Source organism: Phyllostomus discolor, chromosome 9 (genome assembly GCF_004126475.2).
Source record: "Phyllostomus discolor isolate MPI-MPIP mPhyDis1 chromosome 9, mPhyDis1.pri.v3, whole genome shotgun sequence".
Classification (NCBI taxonomy): domain Eukaryota; kingdom Metazoa; phylum Chordata; class Mammalia; order Chiroptera; family Phyllostomidae; genus Phyllostomus; species Phyllostomus discolor.
In genome coordinates this window covers 92411928-92424338 of record NC_040911.2, presented here as the reverse complement: position 1 = coordinate 92424338, position 12411 = coordinate 92411928, and the positions used below count along the sequence as shown (strand labels likewise).

General features: G+C 46.5%; 1 protein-coding gene across 11 annotated transcripts in view; it reads left to right on the top strand.

The window, feature by feature from the left end:
* PTPRT (protein tyrosine phosphatase receptor type T) overlaps nt 1-12411 on the top strand; it is a 944823-nt gene that overhangs the window by 851814 nt on the left and 80598 nt on the right. The window lies entirely within an intron of this gene.

Below are 12411 nucleotides of genomic sequence, written 5' to 3'. Positions count from 1 at the left end.
GTTGACTTCTGAGCTGAGTTCTCAAGGATCATCAATAGGAGTCCACTTGGAATTGGAAGGTCGGGGGAATATTAACCATTCCAGAGAATAGCACACACAGGTAGATTCTCAGGCGGCCAAGAACTTGGATGGCTACACCCTAGTGAGCAAAGGTCAGAGAGAGACACACGATGAGGCCAGCGAGCAAGGTGGGAGCCAGACCAGTCATAGCCTTGTAGCCATATGAAAGATCAGAAACATAGCCAAAGGGCAGTTGGCAGCCAATAAATGGCTTTAGTGAGTAGGTGGCATGCTTGGCTTTGAACTTCTAAAACATTCTCACGCTTCACTGTGGAGAACAGAACATGAAGAAGCAAGACGCGATTTAGGGGGATGTGAGGACACTGTTTCAGCCATTATGGGGAACAAGAGGGGTAGCACATATGAGGGTCCTGCCCATGGAGAGAAGGGACCATCCCTAATTCCTGTGTTCTATTGACCTCTGGTGTGTGGCACTTCTAACAATTGTACAGCACACTGTGTGACTTCCACTTTCTCTCTTCATCTTTCAGAGATTTCAGTCACAAACCCTTTGTGGAAACTGTGGTTCAGAGAGGTTAAGTAACTTGCCCAGAGTCACACAGCCAGTAAGTGGCAGCATCAGGGGTTTTCACTCAAGTCAGTTTATGTTCAGAGTCAATACACTTTTGACCCCTTTCCTGTCTGCAGGGAAATATGATGGGAGTCTCTCAGTCTTTCTCATTGGAATCATTTCCTCCGTTGTTACATCAGATTCCTCAACCGTTCCAGAGTTTTCAAGGTAGAAGCCTGCCCCCGTTGCTCGCACTCCCAACCAACCTGAGTTTACTTTAAGGATACGTTCAGCTGTAGCCCCGATTTTCCTATAAGTAATGATTCAAGGGTGGGGGCAGATGAATCAACACATCTGTACTTGTGCTAGTTGGAGCCCCACGAGACACAGAAATGGCATGCAGGGGCCACCTGAAGGTGCTTAGTTTGCAGGCTCGGTCAACCCCGTTATGTATAACTCAGACCCTTCCTTATACAATCTCAGTCTTTCTCCCTGCACAATTTCCCTCCCAAACGCCACCCAATTTCACCCTCTCTCATGTTTCAAAGAATATCAAAAGTCTACAGTTTACTTTTCCTTATTATTTTTGCTTCAAATAACTGACTGGCCAGGGCCCCTTCCTGTAAGTTCTTTTGAATATTCTATTTATATTAACATGCACAGCCACATATACAGAACTTTTATTTAATAACTTCAAAATAATCGGAATAACCTCACAGTTTCTTCTTAGTTTAACATGCTTCACTCTCATCCGGGAATCCCTTTCTTCCCAGCCAATGTTTGTACTGTACTTTATTGTTAGCTTGCAAAATAATTTAGACACCTATCTCATTGTCTATGTGTGAGAGAGACATATATTTCTACTCATCAAAGTTCAGACACGTGCCTCCGCTAGTACAAATGAATGGAGAATATGCAATAATTAAACATTAGACTCAGGTGTTAAAGACAGCTGTGTTTCAGTGAGCTAAACCACATTAAAAGTCCAGAATCACATCGCTTCTCCCTTGTGGTTCAACAACATATTTTCAGGACCTCGTGCACAGCCCTCAGCTTTATACACTTCCTTCCTGCTCCAATTGCTAGGCGACGGCGACCCGAGAGCATCCCGTCGCCGCTGCAGGTCTAGTGCCTCCGACACACGCAGCGAGTGTCACTGTGTTCCTGTCGGATTGGGGTTCTCAAGCCTACGCTGTGGAACGCCGGTGTCAGCACTTTGGCTGTCTTGTTTTCCCACTGATTTTCATAAAACTGTGACCCCATCCAAACAAAGCAATGGTCTTTCAAAGGTTGTTTTTAATTGTAAAATTCTTTCTTCAGAAACAATTGTGCCTAGAAGTCTGTTTTATAAAACAGAGATTTAAAAAAAAAACCACTTAGCTCTGCATGGAGCAGAGGTGATGGGAAACCCATGTGTTTCCCAGGCCATGCACGCACACACATGCTCGTGTGCACATGCTTATACACCCATGTGTGCATGCCTATACATACATGTGTGTGCAGAACCCGTCATGGGAGCCTGACTCTCTGTCCATAGAAGACACCCTGAACAGAGGTCTCCCTTCCTAACTCGGTCTTGGCTCTTAGGACACTAAGTCCACAGAGTAATTCCTTCTCCTTGAGGCCACACAATGAACCTTTCACATTATGATTTGTGAAAAATGAAAAGAACGACCCGACCGCTAGTCTCTTAGGTAAAGACTGATGACTTCGAACTAACAGGGCGTGAGTCACAAAGCAGGGCCATTACGTGGATGGGGCCCTCTGACACTGAGCCATGTGCAGCACATATGGCCACACGTGGTGACCCTGTGGACCCCGGGATTAGAGGGGCATCAGGGAGGATGGGGTCCCAGTGTGTGGGGCCCTGGCAGACTTCAGGGTCACACTGAGAGATGCTTGTTTTCATTGTTGCTACAGACACCCAGGGTCCAGTGACCGGCCCTTGGCTGAGAGACGAGAGAAACTCAGAGGCAAGTGCCCTGTTGCAGAAGGGGCCTCATGCTGACACTGCTTCTGCGTTTTGGCTGGGGTGGTGGTCGCAGGAATCTGCATGCATGATTAAATTCCATAAAACCAAACACACACATGCGTGCACATGCACACACACACACGTGCATATAAAACCGATGAGATCTGAATAACTCAGTGGGGTGCACTGATGTCAGTTTCCTGGCTGTGACCTCGTACTTCAGTTACGCAAGATGATCATACTGGGTGAAGAGTAGACGGGACCGCTTTGTTACTTTTTATGACTGTCTGTGAATCGACAATTAACTCAAAAAAAGAACTTTGTTGAAAAGAGAAAAGCTGATGTGCTAGTGAAGGGCCGATCCGACCTGGAACCTCTGACCCTGGCCACATCTCCAGAATCTTCAGATGTGCTCCCTGGTTTTCCCGGCATTTACTCACTCGCCGCTCCAAGCGTGTGATAAATGCGTTCCACCAACTTCCTATCATTGTGAAGTGGTTTGTTTGTGTCTCTTTTTTTTGTCATTTTTTAGCAGAGGTTTGTCTAAATTTATGGGTGTGTTCAAAGGAAAGAGCCAACTTTTCCTTTTCTTCAGCTTCGTTATTGTACCTTTAATTTCTATCATGTTCCATTAACATCTGTTCTTATATTTATTTACCTACTTTCTACCTTCAATGACTATATTTGTCATCTCTAGAAGTTAAATTTGTGTTTTTCAAATCCACCCATCTTTTTCCTATGATGTGTTGCATTATTTCTATGGTTCATGGGCCTTCCATTTTCTCTTCAATCAATCCAAATGTATCTATTTCATAGTCTCTGTGATTGTCTTATTATTTTCCGTTTTGGGGAGGCATATTTCTCTGTGTACTATGTCTCACGACTCTCCCTCTCGTGGGGAGAAGCTTCCTCCCGTGGCTTGTCATTCTCCATATTTTTTATTTTTCCACTAGGAGTTCATCTTTAGTGGAGGCAGTTTTGCTTTTTGAGAATAATGCGTCTTGGATTTTGAAATGCCTCTCTAGGGTGGTTTTTCATGTACTCTTCAGAACAAAAGGATCGTCAGTGATGTTACCCAGGTTTTGTGTGTTGGCTTCTATGTCTGTGGTTAGCCTGTCACACCTGTAGCATGAACGTGAGCCCCAGACCCACGTGGGATAAAGATCCAGGGTTTCCCTGCCTCCGTACACCCTGCTTTATTCTTACTAACTGGTACCTTTAACTTAGATTCACACACACATACACTTACAGCCATGTGCACGTACACACTATAATTAGATTCTTTAATTAAGAACAAGATTAATATATGTTGACCATCTGTTATGAAAGGTGAAGACATACTTTTAATGTTTTTTAATTTTTCAATTGCAGTTGACATATTAGTTTCAGGTGTATGGCATAATGATTAGAATTTATATAAATTATGAAGAGACCAGGGCCATAAGTCTAGTACCCGTCTGACACCATAGGTGTTACAATATTGTTAAGGCTAATCCCTCTGCTTTACTCTACATCCCCAGGACTGTTTTGTACCTGGCAATCGGCATATCTTAACCCTTCACCTCTTTCCACTCATCCCCCACCCCCTCCCCTCTGGCCACCAGAAGTGGATATACTTTTATATGTAGCGATGTATCAGTCACCCGTTTCCTGGTAGAACTTCATAGTTTAGCCATGAATTTTTATATTACTCTTTAGTATAGTCTCTCTATAAGAATTACTTTTATAGTTTATTCTGTTTTATATGCATATGTATGTTAAACTGATTTTGGTGTTTAAAAAAGCAGTTCTCTTATAAAATGATTACCTCCAATCTTGTGGAGTTTTTTTTTTCTTTCTATCTTTCCACCTCCCCAAGCCTCTGGAAAAAAACAGAGCCAATCTGAATCTTTGTGTATCAGCAAAGGTCTTTCTGTAGCCTCACTAAGGGGAACCAACATGTATCAGTGGATCTTTGGGGGGCGGTCACAGCATTTTTCCCTTCAAACATTTGGTTCCATCGCCCAAGGCACTTAAATGTGGGCAACAGAATATATGGTTAGCATTGTTTCTTTTCTTTTATAGGTAATCATTTTTTTCCAGCCTAGATGTTTATCCCAGTGTTTCTACATCATTAATATTTAAATAATTGTATCTTGAGATCCGTTCTATTTTTAAGTTGTACATGGAGAACTCTTTATTGAAGATTTAGGTATTTATTCTGCCAAAGAGCTGTTTTTACGTTATACCTCTTATTGTTTCCTTGGTTCCATTTATTCAGCTCTCTTCTTTAGTAACACCAATTATCTGGCTTTCATATGTCTGTTTTCTTCTCTCTGAGAATGTCTTTTGGTGCCTTGCACGTGAACACACGTGAGCAGATGATAGATATAGAGGAAATGGAAGTCTCATTGTTACGCCCTTACCTTTTCCACTGCAAGGTTCTCAAACTAATTTTCTGCAAGTTTCTGCCAGTTGCTTATTCTTATTACAGATTCCAACATCCATTTTAATTCAGCTATTGCATCGTGGCCTCGCACAATCTCCCCTTGCCTCACCCAGCGAGGGTTTTCGTAGTTGCTTCTTAACTTGATCCATATTTTGACAAAAGCTGTTGTCTTGTTATTTAATCTTTCACTTCCTTTATTCTTCCATGTTTTCTAAAATGCATTTCTGTTTTCAGTCCTGGAGGTTAAGATGCCAGTAAAGAAAAAAGAAAACAAATCAAATGTGCTTAAATAGTAAGTTAATGCATTATCTCATAGAACCGGAAGTCAAGAGTTAGATGAGTTTCCACGGCTGGTTGAATGAAATGCCCAAGAATGTCGTTAAGGACCCACGTTCATTTAGGCTCTCCACTTGGCCATTTCATGGGACCTTGCCCTCTGCCTGGCCTCGTGGATGGCTGTAGCCATTGCAGGCTTCCCACCCCCATAGAACAATTCCCGGTGGGAGGGAGGGGGGCCTCCGGAATATTCCTCTTTAGATGTAAGGACACCTTTCCTGGAAGCTCCTTACTAGAACCCCCCCACTAATCTCATTGAAAATTTTTGAAAAATTGGCAGAGGAGGTAGGAACACCTGACTGGTTTAAGGAAGCCGGGATTTGCCCCCAGATCTAGGAACAGGGTCACCCTCCTGAGTCACACGGGGGAAATGTGGGCACCCAAACTAATTCGAGGGCTCTGCCAGCAAAGAAGGTAGCAGATGGTGGCTGGGTAAACAGTCAACCCTGACTGCTTTGTATCTTTAGAAAATTGCATTTTTCTCAGCATCCAAGAGTGTCCTTGTCCTTATTTCTCGACATGGTGGATTTTTCTAGGACCCATACTGTTTCGTTTCTGTTTACATGATGTTAAGGGAGGAGGAGCTATCTCTCCAGGACTGGTGTTTGCCTTAAACAGAGCAGCCCTCGCTGTCTAACTGTCTGGAATCCGCATCTTGTGGCATAAGCAGGAGGCACAGCGATGGATGTTCGAGGCCCTCCCTCTGTAGCAGGTCTAACACCACCCTGCCATCTGATGTGAGTGCCACAGAGGGGGGATTCGTGCTCCCTGCACAGAGAGGAAGATTGATTTCTTCACCAGAAGGAGTGAATGAATCCAGAAGTCACTTTCCCCGTGAATTGTTCCCATCATGAATTTTCCCTAATGGTGAATCTGCATTCTGGCCACAAAGGTCTTTATCCACTGTCTTCGGCCTTGGCCATGTCAGAGACCCCAGTGAAAGGGGTGAAGGGGGAAAGAGTTGGAGATGCCCAACCCCCACCTCCACATTTGGTTATTAGGGCCTTTGAGTCTGAGCCCAGGAAAGGAAATAGGAAAAGAATAAACATTATGTTCTATCCCCCAGGCCATGGTTACATCAAGTAACACAGTATGTCACTGTCAATCACCAGTTATTTAATGTCCATTTCAACTTCATAAAATGTGGTGCAATGGAGTGACATTGTACTTACTATGGTTCTACCAGTTCAACGCTTTGTGCTTGGTCAGACTTGAGAAGAGGTAAATTCGTCTGCCATTACAGTGAGTGAGGGCACAGCCCCTAGTGGATAGGAGATGGGGGAGGGGATGAATTTGATGTTTCTCAGGGATCACCCATCTATACACCTATCCTAATTTAAATCTAGGATGCTGAAAAAGAGGACAAATTTTTCTTACAGCCTGACACCTAAACATAAGCCAACTACTGCGTTAGATGCTTCACCATAGAAATTGCAATCTCTTCCAACTCTGGGAGGGAAATTGCCATGTTCAATCAAGTAAAAAAATGATTTTATACAATTTCAGAGATTCTTAAGAAATTCTGGCAAAACGAAGTCATTATGTTCGTGCACATATCAAATGTGGTAATGATATAATAATGGATATTCCTCCTAAATTCTGATACTGGGTTAGTTGACACGCATAGATTTCAATGCTATTACAAGTTTATTTTATTGAGGCTTTATTGGTATTTGGTGAGGGAGGCCTCTTCCAATGGAATCCCACTTAATCCTTGCAACAAACTCCTAATCATTATCACCATCATCATCATCGGCATCATCATCATCAACATCTTTATTGCCAATTACCAATAAAGGTCTTAGGTTCTAAGCAACTTACCTGAAGTCTCATAGTTAGAAAGTCATGAAGTTCACATTTGAATACAGGTTTTGTCTTCAGATTCCGTGCTTGGCCCCTGAGCCCGCTTTCACCATGCACGCCCCCTCCCCCGTGTTTGTCCTGATAACATCTCCACTCCGGGTAGGTGACTAGCCTCCTCCCACCTCAAACCTGCCGTCCTCTCTCAGCCTCTTCTCTTTTGGAAGGCAGTCTCTAAGTATGTGCCCATCCACTCCTCATGCTCCTCTGCCCTAAGGGGTGCGTGGATTTGAGGGGAACTGTGACAGAGGAAATACACAATGCATACCAGCACCAGGAACTACAGGGACTGGATTGGCTGGTGAAGGGATTCTGTATTGACTCTGGGAAGGCTTTTGCTGAGAACGGCTTGATGGAAGCTGTGTGAAAAGAACTGTGAAAATGGAATAGCCACCAGGAGCCTGATGGAAGAGTCCCATCCTGGAGGCCTGAACTCGGGCAACAGGGGCAAGGATGGAGTAAAATTGATGCCTGCGGAGCATTGTGAAGGAAAGAAGAGAGGAGCCCTGAAAGACTCTCCAGGTGCCCTCCTCGCAGGTATGTGAAGTCTCGTGTGCCTGGCACCACATCTCTTCCGACATCAGAACAACCATTGTGTCTGCACAGCTCCCCAGATGCCAGGCACTGAATAAGCATGACAGGGCACTGTTTCTTTAAGTCCTCACTGCGCTCCTTTCCTCTGTGTTATCGATGAAGAAACTGAGGCTGAGGAGTAGTAGTCCTTTGGCCAAGGTCGCACAGCACAAACTGGTTGATGAAGGGTACCAGCCCCATTCTGTCCGATGCTGACGCCCAGACTCCGAGCATCTATTTCTGAGGGTGTGGACTGTGTTCTTCTCCTGGGCCGTGGGCAGGCCTTTACTTAAACAGTTAGGGAAGTATTTTAGTGAACAGTAAAACAAAACCAGGGCATCACACCCGTGACTTTATTTCACAGCCATTCATAATGAGAGAAAGGAAAATGATTGAAAGTTGATTTCAAGAAAAAAACTTGAAGACATCATTGTGTAGATCTGCACGATTCAATCCACTGGCCACGTGTGGCAATGTAAATTTAAATTCATTGAAATTAAGTTAAAATAAAAATGTAGCTCCTCAAACGCTCAATAGCCACAGGAGGCGGGTGAGCGGCTACCATACTGAGCAGCGCAGACCTAGGACACTCTGTCAACCGTATACCGTTCCTTCGGGCAGCGCTGTGCCGAAGCCTCTCACACTAGACCCACGTCTTTTCAGCGTTCGTGCCGGCTCCAAGTCAGCTCTCTCCAGAACTCGGTCTGGCTCTGGAGAAGCCTGGGTACCTCTGTGCCGTCCAACATGGCAGCCACGAATCACCTGGGTTAGTCTGAATTGAAATGCTCTATAAATATAAAATACACGTTGGATTTCAAAGCCTTAGTACAAATAAAGAATGTAAAAATGCATTGTTAATAATGTTATACTGACTATGTTGAAATAGTATTTTTGATGTATTGAGTTAAATAAAATGTATTCTTGAGATTTAATGTTGCTCTGAGAACATTTTCAGTTACGTATGTGGCTTACGATATATTTCCACCGGGCCCCTTTGCCCTACAATGTAACTCCAGGGCACTCTGGTTCCCCTGTCTCTTCCTTTCTCTAGATCCGTGCTGCCCGATACAGTAGCCACAAGCCACATGTGGGTATTGACATTTAAATTAATTAATATGAAACAGAGTTTGAAATTCAGTCCCTCGGTCCCATCCGCCACCTTCCACATGCTCAGGGGCCTCGTGTGGTCAGCTCTACCCTCTGGCCAGCACTGGCACAGGCCTTTTCCATCACTGTGGGAAGTCCCATTGGACAGAGGTGACAGATTAGGTTGCACACAGCGATGGCCAAACCCACAGAGGTGGGGGATGGGGCAGGAATGCCTAAAGCTTGGGAAGCGTTTCCATGGTGCCTAACTCTGCAGGACAGCATCCTCCCATCCATCTTCCAGATGCCTGTCCCTCCCTCCTTTGTTAGACCTGTTTATGCACACCTTATCTCCTCTTCCCTCACGCAAGGGCTGCAGCCTGCTTATCTCCCTCTGAACACACTCTCTCCACCCTCCTGTGTGTCCTCGGCATCTAACACTGTGCTTTGTACAATAGGGATTCAGCAAATATTCGTTCACCAGCAGGAGTGGCACGTCCCAGCAAGGCAGTGGAAATATGTGGCTGAAGCTAGAGGGAGATCCATACTGACTGGCTGCAGCGGGGCAAAAGAGAGAGAGAGGTCAGAGATAGATCCCCAAGGGAGAAGGAAGAAGACCTGGTAGAGAGACAGAAAGTAGGAAATCTGAGGGACGGTGGTGACCCGGGATCTCACTCACATCACCAAAGCCCCTCCTGTGCCCGCCCCACTGGCCCCTCGAGGGCAGCGGAGAGAGTTACAGCGAGGGAATTCCCCGACTAAGGCAACAGCCACAGAAAAAGTGCGAAAGAAACCCCAAATATTATTATGTGGTAAGTAAACATGGAAGACCCATAAATGAGAGGTTGAAATGGCATGAAAATGAAGGGTCTGGTGGGGAGAAGAATGAAGAACGTCCTCTCCCTGGGCCAGCTGGTTTGAGTTACACTTTATGAGCAGCGTGTGAGTTCCAGCACCCTTGTTGAATTAGCAGCAGAATCGCACATTAGTTTTAAGGCTCCCTCTCGCACGGGAACATCATAACGCTTTTTAATTGGGGCTGATAAAAACGTAGCATTACTCGCAGGTTCCTGAGAGAAGTGAGATGTGAAATTGGGTTTTCATTAAACCTAATGATGGAAAATTAAGTATAGTGCGTCTGGTGAAATGGGGTGTGATAAAAGGCATCGCTTCTGCGTTATCGGAGGTTAATAAGGGAATAGGTGAGGTGAGATATGTCGGGAAAAAAGAGTCCAACTAGTTGAATTAATAAACCTTGAAAATCCCTTGGTTCTGAGTCTTCGCAGCATCATTAGCACCAGCATTGACATTATTACAAATGTGACGGCAGCACAAGTCGCTCGGTTCCAAATGCATTTATTTTCCATTCCAGTGTTGGTTTTGCTGACACCGAGTTTACAGTCTGTCTAGCCATGTGTTTAGGGAAAATATCCATATTGGTAGCTATTTGGTTTTGGAAACACTTGGCGTCTCGCACAAATTGCCAGGTGCCCATTCCTAAGAAGCCTGTCTGTGCCAGGCAGCCGGTCTCCCAGGCAGCCCATGCTTCCAGTCCTTGGGGAGACCGTGGGTCTCTGAAGACATCTGTCCCCATAGCTGATGTGGCTTAGGTGGGAGACACTCACAGGGCTCCAGTTCCTCCTCTCCCGGGAGTCTCGCAGTGCAGAATCTAGAGAAGCTAACTCAAGTACGTCTTTCTGCTCCACCCCCGACCCCACCCCACTGTCCATCACAGCAGTGATGTTCACAGGAAGGATGCCTCATGTCCTTGGCAGCTGACAGGACAGCAGACACCCACAAGAAACAGTGAGAGTCTATAAAGAAAGGGATTCTTCTTAAAGTCCTCTTCAGTAGCTTCCCACCGGCTCAGAGGTGCATGTTCACGGCCTTCCTAGACCAGCGTCACACCATCTCTTACAGCTCTGCCCCCATCACATTTTTGCCCACTGTCTTCCATCCCTGCAGCCCTCCTTGCTCTCTCCTGACAGCACTTGGCTTCCCCGGCCCCTGTTCTTGCCCGTTTTCCTACTGGACCATCGGGCCTTGAGGGTGCGGTCTGCATCGCTCTGTGCACTGCCAGCACCTACCAGAGCCCCAGGCACAGAGTGCATTCTCAGCGGAGCTAACTCCCGACCCCAAGGGTGCGATGGAGAAGGGCAGCAGCCTCCACATTTGCCAAGCGCTGCCTGTAAGCCTTGCCAGTGACGACGATGTGTCCCTATCACTGAAAATCTCGAGAGACAATGTAATCAGCAGTCGGGAAGGTTGTGCTGGCATCTCACCTGGACCCTTCCTCCTCATGCATGAAGCTCTAAACTCTAGATCTTCATGTCGGCAGTTCTCTCCTTCCTCGAGACAGTGCCTCTCGCGCTGTCACACAGGAGGGACATGAACCTTCACGTACCGCATCCGCGTCTGATGCATTGTTGTGACTTGAGTGACGACCAAGCTGAAGGAAACATGGATTTTGAAAAGACACGTTGCAGGAAATCAGGAATATGTGGTTAAACCCCCCAGGCAATGGGTATGGCAGAGGCCTGGGGGGTCCTGCGGGGGTTCCTGGCTGTGTCTGAATACATCTGGGTGAGACACGTCAAATCTCACACGAGCCATAGACGGAAGGTTCAGGGCATACACTGCCCGTGTCTTTGGGAGGAGGTTGGGCAGGCCAGCCCCAGAGGTCCTGGGGAAGGTATGCTGGCCCTGAAAGACCAGCAGGGAAAGCCTAGCAGGGAGGGCGTAGGGCAAGGATGTGGTTCCCCAAGGGGAACAGAGGAACTCAAATCCAACCTCAGCTGGCACCAGTTTCCAGGGTGACCAAACTAAGAGAGGACAGTTAAAGCAACTCAGTGGTATAAAGATTATTATCAGGGGGGAATATAGCTCTTTTATCAAGGAGGGATGCTAAGAAGGAGACGAGGCATAGAACCCAGGCGCAGGAGAGGTCATTGGTGGAACTGCAGGTGGAAGTGTGGGTTTCCCTACTTGCAAGGTGGGCTCAGTGACACTCCCGGACCAAGAGCGTTAAGTGGTGGGAAAGCTAGAGAGCAGGTGGAAGGTGGTCGCTGCTGTGGAGCACACAGCTGGAGAGAGTGACTGAGAGGTCGGCGCCCTGCTGTTGCTGGGGCCTCACGTCCTTCCTCCCAGTGTGCAACCCAACAGGAACCAGCAAGTACAGACACCGGGTCTCAGGGGCATAGGCAAGTGGACCAGAAGTGTACACACACACGTGGCCCTGACCTCCAGGACCCCGAGGCTCTCCTCCCTTGCAGGCAGGCACCCAACCCTTCTAGGCACCCTACTTCCTAAACGGAAGGGTGCCCACAGCATCTAGCCTGTCTGGCTCCTCAGTGGTTCTGGGAATGGTGAGGAGTGGCCAAGACCACCCCAACGAACCTCAGGAAAGGACTGAGATGGGGAGGGAGTGACAGCCAACCTGGACTTTGCCTTTGCTCCATCCACAGACACCCCGGAGACAGAGCGAACCAAGGGTCATTGTGTTCATGGGCTTGTTTGTTGTTTTAGGTTTTAAATCTCCCACCACAGCCATGCCAGGGAAGCGGCGTGTGTGTCTGCCCTTTCTGT